Below are 25,139 nucleotides of genomic sequence, written 5' to 3'. Positions count from 1 at the left end.
CACACCAGAGAAGTTCCGAGTAAGAATGAAAATTATGACATGTGACGTCTACCAATCCGCACTATGCCAGCGTGGTGGTTAATACCTCTAAGTAGTAGTGTAAGCTCGAACCCAGCAGTGGGACACTTTATTAACTGTTAAACGTTGCATAGGTGACGAAAAGCCCTAACATTAAAACAAATCTAACTCAATCAACCTTATCTCTTTTGACAGCTGTCATATCTCAATACTAAAAACAATCTATCCACGAAAGTGAGATACGATAGATAGATAGATATTTATAGATATAGCACATTACAGATAAGTAGCACGTGTTTAAACAATTAGATAACGATAAGTAATTAAGACTACGATCTGTGTAAATGTTTACTTAATGTGATTTGAACTTTAGATGAAGTTGTTTGGGTTTAAATTTAATGTGCGGAATTGACGAGAGAAGTCATGGATTCTTATCCCTGCAAGGACCTCAGGCTTTTTGCAACAATGTTTTAAGGCAGGCTTTTTTATTTCAAACAAAATCAATTTTAAAAAAAAAATACTTTAGTTTTACACGCTTTAATATTACTAATACTATTCGAATATAATTAATCAAAACGGCAACATCACCCTTTCAGTCAGAAATAAACTCACGCACACGCCATATTCGCACTAAACTACAAAATGACCAAAAAATCAGAAAAAAAACAGGTATTTTTGTTGAAAATATTACATATTCATGAACGATTTTAGAAATAACGTTAGCAGTGGTGGCGAGTATGTGGTTTCATTTATTAACGCAATATCAAAAACACCCCGTAAATGTAGAAGATAAATATTATTCCATGACGAAAAATGTAATGTTCTTTACATTAAACGATAAATTAATCAACCAACAAAGTCAAAAGCAAATAAACCCAAATAATTTCACGTGATATCAAACTAGGCTATTAGGGTAATGTCATGGGTCAGACGATAGTCGCACGGCTAACTAATTAGTGGTAGGTGAAATGGGCCATGAGAACGAACTAGATAAATTTGCTAAATGTGCAAAAGTCAGTTACTGTGGGAGGGTAACATTATATACATCAGTCTTGGTTTAAAATGTTCTGAATACAGATTAATATATCCAACTCCTCGATCTCTATTTGATTAATTTCGTTGCTGGAAGACAGATTAGTGTTGCGTAAGACGCGGCGTGCTTCACCGCTTGGTGTCATAAAATGCGTGCCACTGCTGATCCTGGCTTACAGGAGTTGTAGTTGTGGGTGTGAGGGCGGGAAAATCTCTGTTGTATACGGATCTCTTTTAAACAGAGATAGGGGGATATAGAGATTTTTCTTTGATTAATATTAGCCCTGTTTTAGATAATTGCACTTCGTTATTTATATATGCGTGGCACAGAGACTCCATTGCACCAGATGGTAAGTCAAGTGGGCCTAGATAGTGTTGTCTGATGAAAGATGTTTCTGCCTCGCGAGTCGCCACAATTATGCCGCCCTGTTTGAAATTGTATGTAGGCTAAACTCGGAACGTGACGCACTAACGTAGATCGCTATTGTGTGTTTAACATCTTGTGTACGGTGATCGCTATCCGGGCGGATTTATCTTACCACCAGGAAAATAGTTTAAAGGGCTTGAATGACTGTTCCTTTAATTCATAATGATGGGAAACGTAGCGGGGAAAATCGGTCGAAGGAAAAAATCGTGGTTACGGAACATCCGCGAGTGGACGGGGATTGCAAGCGCTGTATAAATATTTCGCCTTGCAAAGGACAAAGAAGATATGCTGAGCTAACTGCTAATCTTTACTAGTTGGAGAGGCACTACAAGATGAAGAATGAGTGGATAAGTCTATTATTTACCACGCTGCCTTAATACCAATATTTTTTTATACCATCGAAAACCTATTAAGAACTCTCCAATACATATTTGTAAAGGTTCCTAATATGTTTCTAGGATTGTTGGCAAAGTCACACATGCGACGCAGTACTTCAACGGTATCGTGAATCCATGATATGTATGAAAGAAATATTTATTTAAATAAAGAAATAAACTTTACTATGTACCCTTTATATCGTTTACGATATCGAAATGAATAGCTTCAATGATTTACAGTATAATAAATTGATTCATTGCACACTGATTCATAATGTTAATCTAGCGGGGCAAAGTCTGTCTTTATCAGCAATTACTAATAAAGATATCGTTATAAAGATGCATTGAATTTTTCAGGTTGTTGCTCTTAAGACCATGCCTCGAGCAAATGGTATTGAATATTCCATACATTTTCGGCACACGAGTTCCGCATGTATGCAAAGTTTATATCAGCCCTGTATTATATACTGCCCCACTGCTGGGTGCGGGCCTCCACTACTACTGATGGATTAGGCCTTAGTCCACCACGCTTGCCTAGTGCGGATTGGTAGACTTCACACACCTTCGAAATTCCTATAGAGAATTTATCAGATGTGCAGGTTTCCTCACGATGTTTTCCTTCACCGTTAAAGCGAACGATAAATTCACAAAGATGCAAAGGTTTACGAATAATTAATTAAAAGAGTAATTTTAGGCCTTTTGGAAATTTTTAACTATCAAAATATTATTATTGAATTGTCTATTTAATAATAGGTGCCAATTAAAATGTGTATTTTAGGAGAAGATGTACGGAATTAATAAGTATACTGGTATATTTGTGAGATTAATGACACAATATTCACATTAAAAGAAAATTGAAACTCCCAAAGTCAAGATAACATTTTGTAGAAATATGATTTTTTTTTCCTATTGTTTCATAAATTTCAACTAAAAATGCGGTTATGGCTGTTGTTGTTGGGAGCATCTTAAGATATGTTCTTGTAATCTATTGGATTATTTCCAATATGATTAAGATCTACATAGTGTAAGAAAACTCGCAAATTGATTCTCAACCATTTATTTTCTACACATCACAACCAGGATTAATAATTGTTACATTATTTGGAGATGGTAATTAAACTTAATTAATCTTGATCTTAATACACAATAATATGGCCTTACTGGAAAGGGGCTATCTGTTAATGATAGAACATCACACATACCTGTCCTTGTAGCTTACTTTAATACTATGTCGGTTCCAGTAGGTACTCTCTTTTTCAAGGTGTGTGCCGTTCGGCTTTCACTTCAACACTGTTCCCCCAACTGTCACTAACGCCACTTTTATAGCTCCCCTCTGCCTAGAGTGGGGCTTAGTAACAGTTGTTTAACAAAAAAATTGCCTACTACCCACACAACAAAAATAATATTAATTGTTACGATTTTGAAACTTACACATTATTCCTAACAATAGCAACCAATGTACATAATATCAAGCCTACTGTAATGGCTCTTTCTAAGTAGGATTTGGAGCCTGTTCGCATATTTGGGACATTGAGGAATGCACCTTCTTGCTATCGTCGATTTTAAAATGCATTGAAAATAATAAGACTGCTTCGGTGGGGTATTGGTGGGTATGTACTCCGCTCTGAGTCCCCGAGTCGGGTAAAGCGATATTGCGTTTTTCTGCTCAGTAGCAGCCCGAAGTCTGGAATTTGTGTCAGAAGTAGTGATAAACTCACTTTGTATCACATGGATTGAATACGCTTGGTGACAAAGGGGTGCCCTGATTGTACCTCTGCCTTCTTTTTCAGACAAAAAGACGTGATGTGTGTCTGTTTCGGTTTGAAGATAATACAGTCAATTTATCGTTTAATGAAGAAGAAACATGAAACATTACCTCTTATTTACACTAAGGGTGACAAATCAACGGGTCCAAAACGTTTCACAGGGTTTTTGACATGACAGCTTGAACAAAAAGTCTGTCAACATTCATTGACGTAATAAAACGGTTAAAGGACGACATCCGACGTTTATATTGAAGTAATTTCGAGCTAATCGAAACGGGTGACCGGCAATTGTGTTATTGAAAGGTTATTTAAATTGACAAGTATTTCGCTTGGGTAAATTGAGTGATAAATTCTCGTACATCATGGCTTAGACTGACAGAGGCTGAGGGCTATGTTTCTTCAGCATTTTTTTTTAAAGTATTATAAATGTATTGTTTTAAAATTGTATGTAATATTTCAGGGTTAGGACAGGGTCTGCACAGTGTTTATTATTTATTCGCATATATTCTAGAACAGTTGCTATATACCTATTATAATGTTACCTCCATTTATGTTGTAGTATTTTTTTCTACGGGCATTACTGCAACTGACGGTAACTGGAGTATGGTCCAGATAGCGGAACGACTGACGAAAGCGATTATCCCTCGCCAGTCGACACAGTTACGCCAGCCTGCATGAGCTCTTTAACATCTCCTTAGATCATGATTTTGTCACCCGCATTGCTATTGAGGGAAGTGGACCATTAATAATCCCAACTCCTCCCTATCTTTCTATTTGATTAATTTCGTTGCGGGATAATGACATATTAGTTTTCCCTGAGACTCGCCGAGCTTCACTGTTCGGTGTCATAAAATGCGTGCCACTGCTGGCTTACAGGAGTTGTAGTGGCGGGTGTAAGAGCGGGAAAGTATCTATAAGGTCTTTACTGTGAAACGCCTAAATTTACTCCTCTTCCTGATATTTAACATCACAGAAATCAGAACCGTGGACGCATTTTCAAGCACTCCATCGTAAGCAAACATGTTACATGTTAGGAATCACACATTGAAATTCGTTGTGGTTCCTACAAGATTCTAACGGATAAGACGCGCGAAGCAGGTGAGTCAATGAATAACACATCAGATAGACAATGCAATACCATGGATTCCAGTGGAGTTGGCACCGGTTCCTGACTTGAATGGGGTTTTAATGTTATTAAACATTTTCATTGTAGCTTTACAATGTGATAATGTAGAGATTTGAAATAACGATTACAATTGCATTTTATGATGGGAAAATGTAGCTGCAATTTGAATATGATGATTCAATAATATGTTTACGCGAATGTTAGACTTCAAATAAAACTAGTTTACGGATGTTATCGTGGTATGTTTTTTTTATTTTTACCCAGATATTTCAAAGACATATTAGCATAGTTTTATTTTTGTGTTGTATCTTTTGAAAGGTTTGCGTGTGGATATAGATCCAACACGTAGAGGCCCAAGATACGTTAATGTAGTTGGGATGTGTACACCTTACAAGTCTCCCTAGCAATACTTATGCAAGAAATACAGAGACAGCGCTCGCAAGGTGCAAGGAATATTGCGGAGTACGGGAAGTATGGGAAGTATATTAGGTCTATGGATGGGATCTAGCTGGACTGGTTGCTGGGCTATTGATTGAGACCACGGGACGCCTGCCAAGTAAAATGTCTCAATCTTTTGTATTCAAGGCAAACGGTGACTTGCCCCCCCCCCCACTAAATGGGCGTCTCAAAATGGCGTATGCCGAGAACGCAACATCGGTGCGGGTGGCTAAAGGATGTCGAGAGGTGTGCACCGATTTCGCCATCGCGGGTCGCTGTCCGTCCCGGAGCGGGTTTCCTCGCTATTACGCAGGTTGAGCACTTCCACCCTGGAGTTTAGGTTTTTAACTCTTGCGACTTCCACCCTTAGCCGGCCAGTTAAGGCAACCTAAGGGTCAGGGGGTCCTTTGCCCCCAAGGAATCAGGGTACGCGGTGTCGCCACTCACCGTCGGCTCGCCACAAAGCCGCCCTTGCAGATTTGGGTGGCTAAAGGGTGTCGAGAGGTGTGCACCGATTTCGCCATCGCGGGTCGCTGTCGCGTCCCGGAGCGGGTTTCCTCGCTATTACGCAGGTTGAGCACTTCCACCCTGGAGTTTAGGTTTTTAACTCTTGCGACTTCCACCCTTAGCCGGCCAGTTAAGGCAACCTAAGGGTCAGGGGGTCCTTTGCCCCCAAGGAATCAGGGTACGCGGTGTCGCCACTCACCGTCGGCTCGCCACAAAGCCGCCTCTGCAGATTTGTGTGGCTAAAGGGTGTCGAGAGGTGTGCACCGATTTCGCCATCGCGGTTCGCTGTCGCGTCCCGGAGCGGGTTTCCTCGCTATTACGCAGTTTGAGCACTTCCACCCTGGAGCATAGGTTTTTAACTCTTGCGACTTCCACCCATAGCCGGCCAGTTAAGGCAAGCTAAGGGTCAGGGGTTGTTATGCCCCCAAGGAATGAGGGTACGCGGTGTCGCCACTCACCGTCGGCTCGCCACAAAGCCGCCCTTGCGGGATTTTCTTATGGTTATGAACATAATGGTGCAATTTCAAATATATTTACATAAACTCATCGCCATGACAGAGAAGGGATAAATTATACAGGCGCATCACAATCCAACTCACCATAGGAAGCAAAACAGCAAGCTCTTTCACCAATTATAATTCAAGGCGAATAGCATTTAAAAATACACTTCGCCTATATCAGAATAATAAGGATAACTTGTTAATTAATTGCAAAATAACATAATATTACACGATCTACTCCATACAGAATGCCGGGTGTGGTGGGAACAAGGAATAATAATAGTCGGTGTAAGGAAGTAGAAAAGAGTTCCGCTCTTACTCTGTTATTTATATTAAAGAAAAAAAAACAGTTTAGTAGTTCCTGAGATTAGAGCATTCAAACAAAATTTTCAGCTACATAAGTAAAGATAAGTCAAATTGGGGTTATGTCCGACCCAAAAACTCATGGCATAAGTAGTATGATACACTTTTCTGGGATAAGATGTAGCTTATTAATAATTGGAAAGTTAATCTATCCCTGTGCAAAATTTCTTCAAAATACATTCACCGGTTTGTTTGTACAAAAATACAAACTTCACATTTTTATTAGTAAGTATAACACACATAATTAATCTTATCGGTCAAAAATACAGCGCGTTATCTTAATTTGCACTGTCCTATTTGTCATCGCTACTGAATTTGTGTTAGATATGGCGATATTACACTTGCCATTTTTTTTTAACCTCACATACGTTTGTTCGCTCAAGGTTTGCTTATACCATGGACGTATATCCTATAGTCACGAACGTCGATATAAACTATATGTTCAAAATCTAAACTAAAATGGCAACCAAAACGTCACTGTGATAACCTTCACTTGATCAACAAATAATTTACTTAGTTGACTAATATTTTTTATTCAAAACCAAGTTTACAAGACTCGAGTGCTTTATCATGAGCGCCACTCCGTTCACAACCACAAGCTGTCAATATTGACCATACTAAAGTCAGTGAATGGATATCAGTTCAAATCAGTTGAACACAGTGAATGTTCGGAACCGCAAATCTAGTACGTAGTACATATTATATCGATGTTTATAGAAACATACCGGATTTTCGGGTGAGCGCTTTAGGCGCTCGCAATCCTTGATGTCTTCCCAGTTCCTACTATGGGGAAATAGGCTTAGCAAAGAGCAGAAAGATTTTATATCACACGACTGCACACAAGGTGTTAAAACCCGTCATAGTCGCCCAGGTAAGTGTCGCGTTCAGGTATCAGCTTGTGTATATCTGGTTCCAGCAGGCCGGCATAATTGTGTCGACTGTCGAGGAGTAATCATCTCTCGTCGATGGACCTCCTATTGGACCCCATCAGGTACAGTGGAGTCACTTTGCCGCACACTTATAAAAAAAAGGTACGTCTTTGCCTAATCCAAAAAGGGATATGAATAAAAAATAAAGTTAGACCTTTGCCTAATCCAAAAAGGGATAACTGCTGTAAAAATACACCCTATAGATGTACGAATGAATATAATACATTGTGTATGTACTTCTGTATGTAATTTAGGTTCTTTTAACAGCTAATGCTTTGTGTAGTATCGCGTGTTTTTATCTAGTTTATGAGTATTTATGAATACAAAGAGAATAACGGTCGAGGCGAACAGTAGCGTCTAATTATTACATTAATATTTGAAAATACTTTGTTAGTAATATTATAAACTCTTATTGGTGGTAGGGTATTTGTATCCTTTAGGATAGCGACCACCGTACACAAGGTGATCCGGGATCAGCCTGTGTATGTCCGGTTTCAAATAGGCCGGCATAATAGGGGACCGGCCTATGCTTGATTTTGTACATTATTTTCAGCATTTCTGCGAAAACAGCATAAAAAATGGTTAAAAAATGAGCGAGTAATTCCTATTTAAAATATTGTAATGTGCAAAAGTGGGCGCGATGTGGGGATATCGCTTCATCTCTTTTTTTCGCACGCGTCGTAATTCTCGATGACGTCACATGTGGGTATTTCGTCTCTTTTCTGTTTCTTGTTAATTACCCCTTCCATCGAAATTCAAAGACTTATACCTTGTTGATTTTTCACCGGATTTTAATAATTTCTTCTGTGTTATAATGTATGTTATTTAAATATTCGATAATTCTTAAGAACAAAAATGAGTCCGGTACCCTATTGTGTCGACTAGCGAGAGGTACTCATCTCTCGTCAGTCGATAGCCGACACTGTTTATTCCACTTACCGTCAGGTGCAGTGGAGCTTCTATGACCGTATAGAAAGAGAATGTTACAAAATAAAAAAAAATAGGGGCGTGGATGGTAGATAGGTAGTAGGTATATAATACAGGTCTAGTATATATAACAATATATTGTCATTTCAATTTAACGCCTTATTTATTGTGATGATAAAAGTTCTCATAAACGTATGTCACTAGTATGATCTTGAATTTGCAAGCCTCTATAATATACGTTGACCGTTTACCATCTGGCGGATCGAAAATTAATTATCTTCTACAATATGTTATCTGTACTTTGTTTTTTGCAGATTTTGATATTCTTTCATCAATTTCATAATGAAATTGCCCCTAAAATTGTTGATTACTTGGATCTCGTAAAATACTAATAAATTCAATTGGAAATCAACACTAATAAATAATAAAATAATGAGGAACATTTTGATGGTTCAAAATTTTCAAAAAGATCTGACATTGATTTTTTATTAAATTATTCATAAATCTTGCATATTCCCTCCATAACACGTACGTCGTGAATGAATGGAATGAATTTTCAAGGCCATTTGTTCGGTGGAGCGCATTAAAGCGATATTTATTCTATTAATTGGATCACACATGTTTTACTATATTTTTTTTAAATTGAATTGTGTTTTATCTGTAATTGTCACGTAAGTTGTTATTGAATATTTTAATTAATCGAATTTGTTTTATTTTTCTCCTTCTGAATATAGATTACAAAGCAACAAAGTATCAGTTGATTTTTGTATAACAAATTTGTCCATTATTTGTAGTCCATTATCAATTGTTGACAAATTATAATGATTTCTTAAGTTTACACGAATGTTAGACATTAAAATAAAACTATTTTTTACGAATTACCCCCGTGACCATGAAGGCTGTAAAGTCTTCGAAATGTCGGGAGAAAAATATAATATAATATAACCGTAATAAAATCCGTAAAATAATTTTAATGTTGATAAATTATATTTAGTTTCTCCTTATCTTTTTGTTCTTTTAATTATTTTTTGTTCATTTAATAAAGCTACTGTGACTCAATAACCCGCATGACTAATTAGAATAAATAAATTCCTTATCTCGATTAGCTTATGTTTACATCCCGTTTCATTCACGTTAATTTTAATATTAACGTTTTTTCACGACTGAATAACCGGACTAGAAGTATGTCGTCTGGGAGTATATTTAACCCATAAAGTATAGCAACATTACTCCCAAATCCCAGTATCCTTCGTATAAGAACACAAAATTGTGCATTGGTAGTAGCAAGACTGGGCAAAACGTTGGTAGATATTCAAGCACTCACAAAATCTAAACTATACTAATATATAAATTTGAAGAGTTTGTTTCTTTGAACGCGTTATCTCAGGAACTACCTACTAAACCGATTTTGTTTTTTTTTTTCACTAATAATTTTACCTACATTGCATCTAAGTGCCATAACCTGCTTTTATCCCAGAGAAAAATGTATCTTAGAAACAACTTGTTCGCGTGGACGAAGCCACAGGCAAAAGCTAGTATAATATAAAGCCATGTATTTGATATAGCTTTTGCCCGCGGCTCCGCCCGCGTTATAAAGTTTTTCAGACTAAAGTTTTCCCGGGAGCCTATGTTCTTTCCGGGGTCTCAAACTGTCTCCATACTAAATTTCATCTTAATACGTTGGGTAGTTTTTGAGTTTAACACGTTCAGGCAGACAGATGCAGCGGGGAACTTTGTTTTATAATATATTTTTTAGAACTTTTTAAGTGAAACAATCCCGTCATACATCATTGTTGCATTACTTTAACCGTTTACACAGCGCAGGCAACGGAAGCGCTCAAAACTCATAATTTTCCCCGTTTAAGCAACATGTTTCATTACTGCTCCGCTCCTATTGGTCATAGCGTGATGATATATAACTTTGAGCACTCCACAACAAAGGACTATTCAACACAAAAATAATTTTTCAGTTCGAATCGGTAGTTCCTGAGATTAGCCATTACTGCTCCGCTCCTACTGAATATAGCGTGATGATATATAGCCTATAGCACTCCACGAACAAAGGGCTATCCAACGCAAAAAGAATTTTTCAGTTTGGACCGGTAGTTCCTGAGATTAGCCATTACTGCTCCGCTCCTATTGGGTATAGCGTGATGATATATAACCTATAGCACTCCACGAACAAAGAGCTATCCAACGCAAAAAGAATTTTTCAGTTTGGACCGGTAGTTCCTGAGATTAGCCATTACTGCCCCGCTCCTATTGGGTATAGCGTGATGATATATAGCCTATAGCACTCCACGAACAAAGGGCTATCCAACGCAAAAAGATTTTTTCAGTTTGGACCGGTAGTTCCTGAGATTAGCCATTACTGCCCCGCTCCTATTGGGTATAGCGTGATGATATATAGCCTATAGCACTCCACGAACAAAGGGCTATCCAACGTAAAAAGAATTTTTCGGTTTGGACCGGTAGTTCCTGAGATTAGCGCGTTCAAACAAACAAACAAACAAACTCTTCAGCTTTATATAATAGTATAGATTTGAAAAATGATCAGAGTACTTCTTATCGCACTTATTTACGATTTCCTTGCATTTAGAACCTGGCCCATTAGTGCCAATTATAGCCTCATATTAGTAAATACATTGAGAAATATACAACTCAGTAAACAAGCTTTAGGATAAGATTGCGCAAGACTTTGTCCGTGCGTAATTCGGAATGCAAGGAATCCAGTCCTCAAGATTGGAAGTTGCTATATTGTGCCAGAACTCGATTACAGCCAAACCTCTGTTGTATGTAAAGGTATATCTTAGATGAAGAGGTTGCTAAGGATCAGTTTCCTTCCAGCACCTCTGACCTCGAAAATACACGTGTATTGCTTGCTTTAACATTTAGCACGAAATAATGATTCATTATTAGCAAATTTCAAATCACTACATAGTATAAAACAAAGTCGCTTTCTCTGTCCCTATGTATGCTTAAATCTTTAAAACTACGCAACGGATTTTGATGCGGTTTTTTTAATAGATAGAGTGATTCAAGAGGAAGGTTTATATGTATAATAACATCCATTAAATAGTGGAGAAATACTGTTATTTTGTTATGTTATACCCGTGCGAAGCCAGAGCGGGCCGCTATGTTTTTATATACAACGTTCACAGTTTTTCTGTAGTGTATTTAGTATCAGCATTGCACCCGTGCGAAGCCGGGCCAGGTCGCTAGTTTTAATATACAATGACTCGATTAGTGGTCTAGGCTAATTGAAAAATACGCTTTTCATACTAGTACGGCACAGTGACCTCACGGCACCTGATGGTAAGTGGATTTGGGGTTCAATAGAATGTTGACTGACGAGAGATGATTACCCCTCGACGGTCGACACAATTATGCCGGCCTGTTGGAATCAGATATACACAGGCTGATCCCGGAACGCGACATACTTACGTGAGCCACTATGGCGGGTTTTAACACCTTGTGTACGGTGGTCGCTATCCGGGCGGATATAAAATAAATCCTAAAACTTTTGATCATCTCTTCGTCACAAGATGTTAATAGCAAGAAGATCATGTAGATTGATTACAACTGGTTTTTTTGTTTAATTTTCAAAGATACAGACGGAAATATAATAGTATCTTTGGGCATCGTTATTGCGTTCATTAAAAGCTGATATTACTTGAAGTAAGTTTCTATAGAGATATCGTTAACATTGAAATTAAACTACTCTTCGGATTCTATTGCGGTTTTTTATATTTTAGTTTTCTCGACGTTTCGAAGACTTTGCAGCCTTCATGGTCATGATTTCAATGTCTAACATTCGCGTAAACATAAGATATGATTAACGTTTGCGATAACAGAATATTATGACGCTCGAAAGATTCAAATCTAAATTTATTTCCATCTTGTTTGGAAACCTTCCCACAAAACAAGAGTACGATGCATCAACTAACTCAGAGATTAAGAAAGATAAATTATCTACATACAATACATAGTTGGAATTTCCGGAATCAAAATGCACATTTTTGTAGTTATCAGAGGCGATGGGTCCATAAGTCGATTCTTGCCGGCTTATCTTTATGTAGAATCTAATTCTCATTAGATTAATTTGCAGATCGCATTTATGGATATTATTATAATATAATAATAATATCAGCCCTGTATTATATACTAGCCCATTGCTGAGCACGGGCCTCCTCTACTACTGAGAGGGATTAGGCCTTAGTCCACAACGCTGGCCTAGTGCGGATTGGTAGACTTCTCACTCTTTCGAAATTATTATAGAGAACTTCTCAGATGTGCAGGTTTTGTCACGATGTTTTCCTTCACCGTTTAAAGCGAACGATAAATTCACAAAGAATACACACATGATTTTAGAAAAGTCAGAGGGGTGTGCCCTTGGGATTTGAACCTGCGGACATTCGTCTTGGCAGTCCGTTCCACACCCAACTAGGCTATCGCCGCTATTATGCATATTAGTACCTATATATTATGTCGGGATCCCTTTCAGAAAATTTTACTTTTCGCTACTAATAGTTATCATAATACAAAATAGTCCAGAAAGAAGAAATTCCAGCGGAAGCTATTCTGAAATCCACCTTTCTAGACTTAAATTACAATTCGCAACTATTTAAATACGGGCTCTGCCTCTTTTGACTGCCTCGGTGGCGTAGTTCTAATTATACAGGGTACAAGTACGACTACAGCGTTGAGGTCCTGGGTTCGATCGGGCTAAAATAATTGTGACTGGGTTTTTCCATCTTAAAAATTACTCAGTCGCAGCTCGGAGTCAGGAAGTTGGTGGTGTGATACCCCCGTGCCTCGGAAAGCACGTAAAGCCGTTGGTCCTTCGCATGATCTCTCTCTGGACATGTCGGATTGCCATCTCACCGAACTACATAAGTAAAGGAACAGAGAGTGCACCTGTGTATTGCACACACTTGTGCACTATAATATATCCTGCGTTCCTGGCTGATCTCCGTTGAGATTGGGCGTCGAGGCTGAAATTCGGCAAGGAGGGATTCATTAATTCAAATACGGGCTCGTTCAAGTCGAATTTTGCTTTGAGATAAAATTTTCGAGTTGTTTTTAGCCTTTTAAGCTAAAATCCTATGAATTATGATTAAAATAGATTCTTCTTAACATCAATTGTGAAATGTGTACGCCCACATCGACTCGATCAAGTGCATTAGCCATCGATGTTATGCGCTGCGAATATGCGTTACGAATTATATTTTAAAGAACTGTTCATACCGAGACGTTCTGCGCAGTTGAATATGATAATAATATTAATGCCAGTCTTAACTAACGCGAGGCTATAGACAGCAGAGACTTTCCCGCCTTCACACCCACCATTACAACTCCTGTAAGTCAGGATCAGCAGTGGCACGTATTTTATGACACCGAGAAGTGAAAATCGGCGAGTCTCAGGGAAAACTAATTTGTCATTATCCCGCAAATTAATCAAATAGAAAGATAGGGAATAGTTGGAAATATTGACAGCAGATCTTTATGAGGCCTTTTAACCTAATTTCCGATGGATAATGTTTTTTGAACCCCTTGCAAGCGAGAGGCCCCGGATTATTACCCCGTTCATATCTTAAAGCAGCCACTGATTCTAATTGATGATTCCACCGTGAATAATTTAGATTTATTAGTACGAACAGGCCCTAAAAGTGCTAATCTAGAAATGCGTAATAATGGATTCTGCAACTCCTGTAGGGAAACTAGAGTACATTCTTCGGAATCGAGATGCGAATTATAAGTCAATAGATGCGTTTGCGCAATTTATAGAAAACAGAAGCTACTTTGCAACATAAGTAAATAATATACGTCTTCAAAATTTAATTCAAATATTACCTCTCTACCTAAAACAAATTGTATACACTTTTATAGAACTAAGTCTAAATGTATGAAGAATAAACGAAATCCTTATGTCTTTTGAATTGCAGTTTGAACAATACTTAGGCGTGTAGATCGTGCTCAAGGTTATATGTTGGAGTTATTGCCCTGTGAATTGTTTTGTTGATGTTGAACAGATTCGGATTGTCAATGCCTGCCACCAAGCAGCGTGGTTTTGCAAGTTGCAGATACGACTAGCCTTAGTTTATATCAACGGTAACTCTTTAATCTCTTGAGGAAAATTTCCGAGAAAATAAGGTAAACGATAAAACAATTCACGTCATTTTGTATGCTATGGACATTTAACATGGTATCTTGAAGTGTCTACTGTTCTGACTTTTTTTTTTGATTTTGTTTTTTTTTCTATTTTTTTATTGCTTTGAATGAGGAGACGAGCTTGCCGTTACCCTGATGGTAAGCGATACAACCAGATAAACAGTAGAAACACCACCCAAAACCTTGAATTACAAAGTATTGTTTGGTATGCACTCGCCATCCTGAGACATGAGATGTTAAGTCTTATATACATACACACTTCGACAGCCATGTTAGGTCCTTGTAAAAGGGGAGGATGTAATTCCGGGCATTATAAAAAAATTGAAATGTTGTAACGTGGTAATCAAACCTTGATCTTAAAGTATTCAGACCATGCTGTCACAAAACCAAAGAGGCATCACACGTTCGTATTACAATGGGTACCAATTAAAACGTGATTTATTAGTTTTCTCAAGCCTCGTGTATCACGTAGATCAATAATAATGATTAGTTTTGCGCTCATTAACTTTATCAATTAAGTAGTTAAAAATAGAGTTTATTATTGACTGTAGTTTATATTGTTTATCGTTACAAAGTATATTTCTTTACTTTTACTGCGCATAAAAAATATAATAAGACTTTGTTAACAAAATATTTTTTCTCTCCAAATTTTATACTTCATTATCGATGTCATTTGATTTTTTTATTTGAAATTGACTTGATGTGAATAAGTATGCTTCCATACATCCATTGGCAGGATAATTAAAATTGGAATTTTGTTGATGATTATTCCTATCCTGGTTGAATGTACTGGAACATTCTTTATATTTTAAAACCACCTGTACATTAAGTACCTATATTAAGCAATAAAAATTATATAAAACAAAAAGTGTATGGGAATGAAATCCTACCGATAGATGTATCGATCGATTGCTTACGTCACAATGGGGAATACCAACTTCCCCGCAGTGAGGGATTCTCCTTGCGATTTTACTAACCCCATGCATTCCTTGGGGTTGATTAAGATGCACCCAATACATTCCGCTATGCTTAATAACTTTACGAATTTTATTATGGAGATGTAGGGAAAAAAAGTGATACAAAAATCGCGGTAAAATCGGAAAAATAGTTTCATTTCAATGTCTAACATTCGCGTAAACATAAGAAATCATTAAAAAGATGTATCAATAATCTTCCTTATTGTATTAATAAATGAAATAGTTTGATTATTTTTCGAGTTATTTTAATAGTTTGATTTTTTTCGAGTTATTTTGAATTTGGAATAAAATATTCGTAATGATAGCTTGTGTAAAATGCACCATATTTTACTCAGTTTACGTTCATTTTTCTATACTTTGTTTAGAGGTTTGCAGCACGGGGATGTGTGCGTCAAACTGTTATATGTCAGAATACTTAATATTTATATTATTCTTTTTATTATACTTCTACTGAAGAGTATCAATACTATCAAGAACAAAGATGTACCAACACTGAATACCTAATTTCCTTGAGAGGTCATAAAGTGTGCTGTTTTCTACGCATAAATGAATACCAAATGCCTTGCGACATCAGCTTTGTCACTTGATTTTTGAATTTGTCTTTATGAATTATGGAAGCTATATTACATATTTTTTTTTCTAGAACACTTGACTAGTACGAAGAAATTTGTCAAAACGGTCTAAACAGTTTTCTAATTATTTTTATTTTATTTATACAAGATAAAAGAACATATGATATTAGTTCACGGCGACCTCTGTACTAGGCTCCAGGCCTGTATCGCAGTAGACCAAATAAGAATTAACAAATGCATACATTTTCATTAGACGACCAAATCCGGTTTACATCTTCGTTATAATTAATGGTAAAAAAAAAAGTTAACTGTTAAGTACACATGGTCTCGTAGGACTTTGCACGTTGTTAATCCGATTCCGACAAACGCTAACCTAGATCAGAGGCTCTCAAACATTTTTCTCATAGATCACTTTCAAAATTTCGCTGGTGCCGGTGGATCCTCTGCAGCTAAATCTTTAACATTATTAAATTAATTATGTCTGTTCGTAATAAGTGTATTTGTGAATGTTGGTACATCTTTATTTGGTAAGCACATAAGAACAATACTATACTAAGAAAACTGAACTAATATTAATTTTATGTGTAAACTGTTGATGTTCCTGTGTATAATAATAAATAAAAAAAAAAAAAAACATATTCCCCAGAATTTACATGTAACAGTTGCTAAGCTTCTTAAAATATTATCTGTCTACATTGAAAGGTGAAGTCAGGCCAACATTTTATTTCTTTCCTATTAAAATTAGAGCCTTGAACCCCTGCTTGCGAATAGTGAACCCTTATGTTTTGGTCTCCCTAACTTAGACCCTCGTTGGGTCTCTGCGGACTCCTCGCGGTCCACTTAGACCACTATGAGAATCAACGACCTAGATAAATCTGTGTTACTTCTGTTCGCGTTTTGTACTTCGTTTTAAATTAAAAATGCAAACACGTACTGAAGTTTATTACTTTAAAGAATTAGGATTAATAGTAAAAATATTGAATTATTTTTCAAAGTATTGTCAACAACCGAAACCACTTCAGTGTGGTGGACTATAGTCCATGGGCTTCTACAACTAATAAGCTATGGCCTGCCATAGTTGCAGAGGCCTGTGCCCAGCAGTGGGACAGTATAAATATAGGTCTTAATAATATTTACTGTGGGAAGGCGCAAATCGATAACAAAAATATATTTTACTATAAATATATATATTACGATTTTCGTTTGTCCTTTGCAATAACATGTTATGATTCATTCTTTTATCATTTAAATTATGGCTAATTGTTTTTAGCGCAGTTATTTCTAGATTATTTAAGTCAGAGGATCTTATTCTCTCTACGGGGCAAATCCGCCTTTTCAACTACACGCGTTCTAATCGAAGGATAGCTTTGATAGCTGTGTAGGTTGAAGAATCAAAGATCCCCTATTTATCTATATGACTAGCAAAGCTGTCTTTCCATTACAACGTCTGTAATTGCAAAAAGACGAAGTCGCTGTCATATCAAAATCTCGTGTTTGATTTTTATAAAAAAAAAATTAATGCAAATGGTCATATGTTTATTATCTGTTTTTAAGGATATTATGGTTGAATAAACACGGTAAAATTGTGACCTTTTCGAAAAATTATTTACATAGTGGTATAAAAATATTTTTTTGGGTGTCATAAAACACGTAGTGAAACATAGTATCGAACAAGAATGTATTGTAAATATAAGTCGACGTTAGAAAATTGCTTCTAAAGATCGTAAATCCTCCAGAGCTTTCCAACGTTGCATGCATTGTGTAGTTACAGCAATGTTTCTAGAATGATCGGAACCACATGCGTTGCAAAAAGGGCTTATGATTTACGGAGGAACGTTACGCAGCATTATAAAACACATTCTTTTATATTTATCATGCATCCATAAAAGAAAATAGATGAACGACTTAAAAACGAGCGCTTAGAGTAAATTTTAAAGTCAACAAAAAACGAATATATTTTCTATCGAAATATTTGAATCGAATGAAAACAAATCAATTCGATATTTCGTATGTACGAGCAATAAAAAGTATCGTATTTGTGGCAAACGAATCTGAGTTCAATAACCTGTAAACCGCGAACGTATGAATGTCGAAAGAAACATGTCACAGTTTGACGAATTCTAAAAATAATAGACATATATCGTCCAGGTATACGTTTACGGTATCAAGATTTCAACCGTACAATCGACCGTAAAGAAGACAATATTAAGTGTTCTAAACAACGCATCGGAATGCGTCCTCTAATTAAGTTACGCCTCGAGCAACATGTGTTTAAATATTACTGTAGTACTTTAAATAATTCTTAAATTAGACCTTAACGTAATATAATTACAGCAGTGCTAATTAAACATCGGCAACAGCTGCAATGATTTTACAAATTACTTACTAGCTCGTATGGTGTGCCATGGCCCAAATCACAATAACACCATGCCGCACTCTCCTCTTATAACCTCAAATTGCAGTCACGTGATCACTTTTTGGAAAAAATACTTGTATTCCGCCACAAAAAATATAAATGCAACGGTTTGTTGGGCGCAAATTACGATTTTTATCGTAAGTTAGAGACGACCGGCCGGCGTTTGACCGGTTTGCGTGTGCCACTCGCGATGTATCGTTCCGAATCGTACACATTGGACTCGTCACCGCATTGGTGGGATCGAGCGCCGACGCCACTGTGAAACGTCATTTTTATCGCGCCACGCGCTTACGCCACTCTCGACGCATCTATTGTTAGCGCGTGCTACATTTCTGTTGACCTTAATCCTTACTCGCTGGAATACCAAATCCAGCGCGCGTTGTATGCAGGAATAGTTTTATTTCCATCGCATGTGCATTGCGTTTGGTGAAGGAATGCGCATTTGATTTGCAGTTTGTATGGAGTATAGCGATTAAAATGTACAGCCAAGCGATTAATTACTGTATAAATAGAAACAATGATAGAAGGCCGTTAAGTTGCGGCTGTTTGCGTTTTTCTGTAAATAAATATTTTTTTCCTTCGGTATCAATATCATTACACAATAGATGATTCATACAAACTTTGGATGTGTTTAGTGTATTTGCGTGTTGATTGTTTTTGAAAACTTCAATGGTTATCAATTCACAATTAAGTACTCATGCTTCAGCAGCAATAAAAAAAGCCGGTTCTAAAAATTTCGGATGACATAATACATATTATTACTTTTTTAATTTGCTCTTCGTTAAAATGCCACGACAATAAGTTTACATTGTTTCGTTTTTTAATTAGAAGCCCAAAAAATCTTCTAGATGACATCACTAACGGCCAATTTAAATAGAGAACGGGCGGTGACGAATCCAGGGTTAGGTTAAGTTAGGTTATAGGTTCGCTTTATTCGGACATGTCCAGCTTTTGTATTTTAGTGCGCAGTGTGCAAAGTGTAACCTATGTGGAAATAAAATTTACTGATTGTTTTATTCTCATATCAACCTAAAAATAAAATGTAGATTTTATCGATCTGTTTAAAATTTTAAATCGATCGATAAAATCATCAACGCTGTGTAACGTGCATTGCGCGTGGGCTTAGTATGTACTTATTATCATATTTTGTGACTTCAATATTAGTTTTTTTCAAGTGGTAAGTAACCGTGCGTCGTGGAAAATTTTGTCAGAAGGGTATCTAAATTCATTTTGGCATAATGCGAGTGGCACACCGAAAACTAAGTTAGCTTAGTTCGCATAGCCGAGAAAATTACAAAAAGAACAGTATTGTTTACACTTTGTGGTCTAAACACAAGCATGAAAAATATCTCTTCTTCTTTTACATTATGACTTCCATTGTTAATATAATCATATAGTTATATCGGTGTTGTCGCATATTTCGAGCAATAATAATAGCGCATACATCTCAAAAAGTGACTAAATTGTTCGAAAAATAGCTATGCGAGCTAGCAAAATTAACTTAGTTTTCTAGAACCCGCATGAGTGTAACGACTGATGAATGCACCACGTCAATCCAAACTGTCTTATACCTAAAATAACTGATGTCACATGAATCATGTCCGCGATAAACGAATGAATGTGATTGCCACGCGCTGTTTTAGTGGGTAGTTGCTAGACGGACATGTCCTCGGGTTATCGTACGACTTACATTTAAAAATATTTGTTATAATATCCTCTCTGGTTGAGTGGAATTGTCTTGGATGATAAGTGACCCCTCCCCTACACTTTTCCTGTGGCAATTGTATGCCCGGTCTCCACACCGAATACGCGCCTATGGGGGACATTAGTCGTGGTCCTAGGCATGCGATCGAGTGTGTACACCTTTTGGTTGTAACTATATATTGAGGCCTATGAGGGCTCGTGCACTTTTTCTGGCTTATTCCCTCCACGCATCCTAAGAGGGTTCCTTTCCTTCTCCCACACTTCCTTCTAATATCCCCTCCCAACTTTCCTCCAGGCTCCTGCAGTCATTAAGGAAGATTCCAGCACCCTATTCGCAAGTTTCCCCCGTGTAGATTGCGAGGTCCGATAAACAAAAACGTGATTTATGTCTTATAAACACAATACCAATTACCAAGCTCTTTAAATAAAAAGTTTAAAAAATACTGTCACGTACGTTTGTAGTAGTATCATCACCTTCGAACCGGTCCAATTATATAGGTTACAGGCCGAAAACGCTTAGTTAGTCACTTAAGCTTAGCTTGCACAGCTGAGATAGTTTTGTACTTGTGTGCATACCGCAAACTATGACAACTGCGCTGTCCATTTATAATGTTTTAGCCATGCGAGCGTAAAGGAACTTAGCTTAGGTTTTGTTCTGAAATCGACTTTATGTAGAAAAATATGTCCATACCATGGTTTTACAACTCAAACATACTTAACATCAAGTTTATAAAGTCAGCGATACATAATTCTTGTAGAAAAATCCCTAAGAATCAAACTTCCCATTTAATGAGACTGCGAGAAATATTTCATACGCCCTTTTAGATAAAATATTAAGCAGGTAGCTTGGGATCTTCCCAGAACCAATGCTTTGTGCCCGTAGCGGTTCTTTGAGGATTTAATGTGCATTTGTGTGGCTAACAATATTGTACCGTGAGAAAAATCAGTTACAATAACTTTGTGCTGTGAATCTGTGTGTATATGTATACAATAAGTCTGTGTGCACGTATTCAAAACGCAAAAAAGTCAATAATAATTTAGCAGCGCAGTTTTTGGGGGCTTTTTTGTGTTCGATTTTTTATTAGGAGGCGATCTGGATTTGCTGTTTACTTTTTAATAATATTAAGTAATGCAAAAGTATTTTTTGTATGTTAGAAGGAAACACGGATTCCGTTGCATTATTGAATTTTGTAAATTTTTTAGGGTTACCCGAGAAGGCGTAGACTTACCTCGAAAGGTACCTTATAGAATCACTTTGTTGTCTGTCTGTCTAACGAAGCACCCTTGGGTAACACAGATACCGCTGGAGTAGTGATTTTTGATTGCTTTTTAGGGTTCCATACCAAAAAGGCGCCATTATAGCATCACTTTGTTGTCACGACCCTGCTCAGAAACACACTCAAATATTCGAGTCTACGAACTTTTTTAACTGTGAAACAATAGAATTTGTATGTCAACGCAGTCAATAGATAGGTATGATTTTTTATCTCAGTCATCAGCCGCATATTTTACGATTTCACAAAGGAATCAAAAGCTATTAGATCCTTTCTCTTCACCTAAAAACACGACATTTAGCAAGAAGAAATACCATACAGTACATGTAAAGTCAAAAATGTGAAAACCGTATTTTTTTTAACAATAAAAATAAAGCTAGTTTGTACCTACAGAACATTCCGTGCGCGCGTCCAATTCGCCCTTGTCCTTTATTTTGTTAATTTTTTGAATACGACATTTAGAAAAATAAGACATCAATCGAAAAAATATTGTGTTATCATTATAGAAATGAATTAGTTTTTCTAGAAACGTCGACATGTCCTTTTATAGTTTCTCACGGTGTAGTAAACACAGCGCAGTGCGTACTAAGGTCACACTAGGGTTGTCAACGGCGATAAAAAGGTCGAATAAAAATAGAGAGATCTATAAAGAAAATTGTTAGCAAAATTTTTTTTGTGTATTTAGTGCTAGATAAGGACACGAAAAATTTCGTCTCGCCTCGTTCATTAGTTTTTTTTAAATATAATTCCATGTTATCAAATATTATGTAACAATAAAGTGTTTGTATAATTTTATGGATCTTGGTCGCAGTTTTGAATACCTACGGCTTTAAATTGAATATAAAAATACGTCTCGTTTCGTTCTTTTAGTTTTCTAAAATTTTATTCTTTGTTACAATATATAATATGAAACGTGATTACATGTCACGCACTCAATTTTTCCAAAGGTGTTCAATGTTTGTGGTGTAACAGTATACTTGTATAATTTTCAAAATTTTAGTCGCATTTTTGAATACAGATTTAAATTGAATATAATTAGTACATAATGTATTGTTTATTCATGTTTTTGTAAACATCAAGCAATTGTTGCTATTGTTTTAGTTGTCAAAAATAAAAGATAAATATATTTTTGAGTTGTAGACAGTATTTTTCCAACCGATTTTGAAAATTGTTTCACAAATAAGTAGCAACATTATGTCTTACTTCCACCTACATTTACCCCGAAAATTTAAATTAAAGCCACGAGCATAATTAACTACAATATAATTCTTTTTTCAACAGCAGCTGGCAACCCTACCACACAAGGTAAACACGTATTAATCTCACATATTGCTGTCATTACTTGGTGTTATAAAGTCAACGTATCGCTTGAAGGGAGAAAACTCGTTCCGTTTGCACTGATAACTAGGTCATAGGTCTTTTCCAATAATATGAGCACTTATTAATTGCTAATGATTTGATAGTCCTGTATTTTTAGGATTTTCCCTATTTTCTCTTGGAAATAACAGATAGCTTAAGGATAAGTACTAATAAAACCAGTCCTATATTATATACTTGCTGTCCCAAAGCTGGGCACGAGCCTCCTCTTCTTAGGGATTAGGCTTATTTCTTGGCCTAGTGTGGTTTGTTAGAATTCACACACCCTCAAAATTTCTATATAGAATTTCTTACGTATGCAGGTTTCCTCACGATGTTTTTCTTTACCGTGAAAGCAAGCGATTCATTAAGAATACACACATCATTTTAGAAAAGTCAGAGTGTGCCCTTGGGTTTTGAACCTGCGCACATTCGTCTCGGCAGTCCGTTCCACACCCAACTAAGCTATAGAAGGATAATGTATCTTTCTAAAGATGTAGGAAATATAAAAAAAAACGAAAGTGAATCTCCGTCGAATTTTTTGTACTTAAAGACAAAAGTAGCTGCACATAATAATAACTAAGAAACTTATAAGACATTTAATAAAAACGTCATTTTTACGTCAATGTTATTAATTAGTTTAAATGAATAAAAACCAATATTGATTAGTGCACAATAAAGTTTTGAATTTGTACAGTTATTTTTGCTAATTGTACCTAGTCATTTTGATCAAGCCGAAAACAATAATATAGAATGATGTAAATAATACACACGACTTAAAAATCTAAATATATCCAGGCGACCTAATCAAAAACATTCGAATATATTGCCCGCGCAATCCGATTTCACTTGTAAATTAATCATTCTAAATATGATATTAGCATCCATTTCTGATGTGTCGCAATTTGGAATGATATTATTTGTCCATGTGTGAAAAGTCTAAATACTTCTTTTTATATTAATAATACTGTTTGTATTAAATATGAAGTTGTTTACTAGCTTTGATTCACGGCTTTGTCTTCTTGAAAGTTTTTTCCAGGATAAATAATCGCTGCGCACAAAACTGCTTCAAAAAGGAGGAGTTTCTAAATTTAGCTGGTTATTTTTTCAAGATCATGAAATATTCTTTGTGTGCCAAATTCATTTAGCAGTATGAATGAGACATTTACATATTTCCATGCATTTATAAAAACTTTATACGATATAAGTCAAAGATCTTTAAATGTTAATTCGAGATTATGCAGTTTTAAATAATTTCGCAATAGTCTTGACTGTCCCCTTGGCATACATCACGACGAGAGATATGAAGCAATAACTTCAGCTCCAACATTAAAACCTATAAAGATGCACTTAAAACTGGCAAACAGAATTTGTTTTATTGAACAAAATTGCGGTATGACGTAATTATGTTTGTATAAATAAAATGAAGACTAGTATATATCTAGTTACGATGTTGTATCACGGAATATAGACATTATTTATACTGGTAAAAGTATTTGTATATAAGAACTGTGATGCGCCTGATGTGAGTTTACGGCAATGTAACATTTTGATGTCAATGCATTTATATTACGGATTTATTTTGTTAATCTACTCAATGATTATCTCTTTATTTGCCATTATTAAAGAAGTACCATTGTCAATTATTTACTTGAATAAATAAAGAGCCTCCGCGCCTGGTCGGAGTTTGGCTGCCTTAGCATTTGTACCACACGCAATGGCTCGATCTTCTACGGGCTAAGTGCGAGAAAAGAAGCCTACAACCAATACATATACTTAGAGTAGATGTTAAGTAAGAAGCAATCGTAACCACCGGGCACGGCTGATTGGTAACAAAAAAGCGGTACCCAGACAACCTTTAGTTTAGGAACCAAATTCCCATGCTGGCAACATTGCAGCTATATTTTATGTAGGAGCTATAATACAAAAATGAAACTACACATTTTTGAAAATAAAACATTTTAATCAACACAACTCAAACTAATTAAGTAATATCAAATAAAAATTGAGACAATATTTGAGGTCTTAGAAAATCACAAGTTTGTGCAAAGTTAAAAATGTCTACAAAATCTACTTCAGTTGACAAAATAGTTATTCACACTTATTTAATGTAGATATAATATAGTAATTATCAAAACTAACCTTGTACCAACAAAAATGAGTGTCATTTGGCTGTTTTATATAAAAGCAACAAATAGCTTAATATAAGCTTAAAAACTTATTGAGTTAAATAATATTATTGACTTAGAATACATTGGT

The 25,139-nt window shown here is 36.2% G+C and overlaps 1 protein-coding gene across 2 annotated transcripts in view; it reads right to left on the bottom strand.

The window, feature by feature from the left end:
• The window catches only part of LOC115440874 (organic cation transporter protein), a 36,441-nt gene extending 17,662 nt beyond the window's left edge, over positions 1–18,779 (bottom strand). The window contains exon 1 of one of the 2 annotated variants that reach the window (XM_030165370.2): positions 18,517–18,779. The gene's annotated coding sequence lies outside the window, so the exon portion shown is untranslated. Of the gene's footprint in view, positions 1–3,056; positions 3,128–18,516 lie in introns of those variants that run through there. The other variant, XM_030165371.2, reaches the window with a different exon arrangement.
• Positions 18,780–25,139: the final 6,360 nt, after the last annotated feature.

The sequence above is a fragment of the Manduca sexta genome, chromosome 8 (assembly GCF_014839805.1).
Source record: "Manduca sexta isolate Smith_Timp_Sample1 chromosome 8, JHU_Msex_v1.0, whole genome shotgun sequence".
In the NCBI taxonomy this organism is placed as follows: domain Eukaryota; kingdom Metazoa; phylum Arthropoda; class Insecta; order Lepidoptera; family Sphingidae; genus Manduca; species Manduca sexta.
Note: the sequence above shows the minus strand (reverse complement) of the source record. Positions and strands in the feature narration are given on the sequence as shown.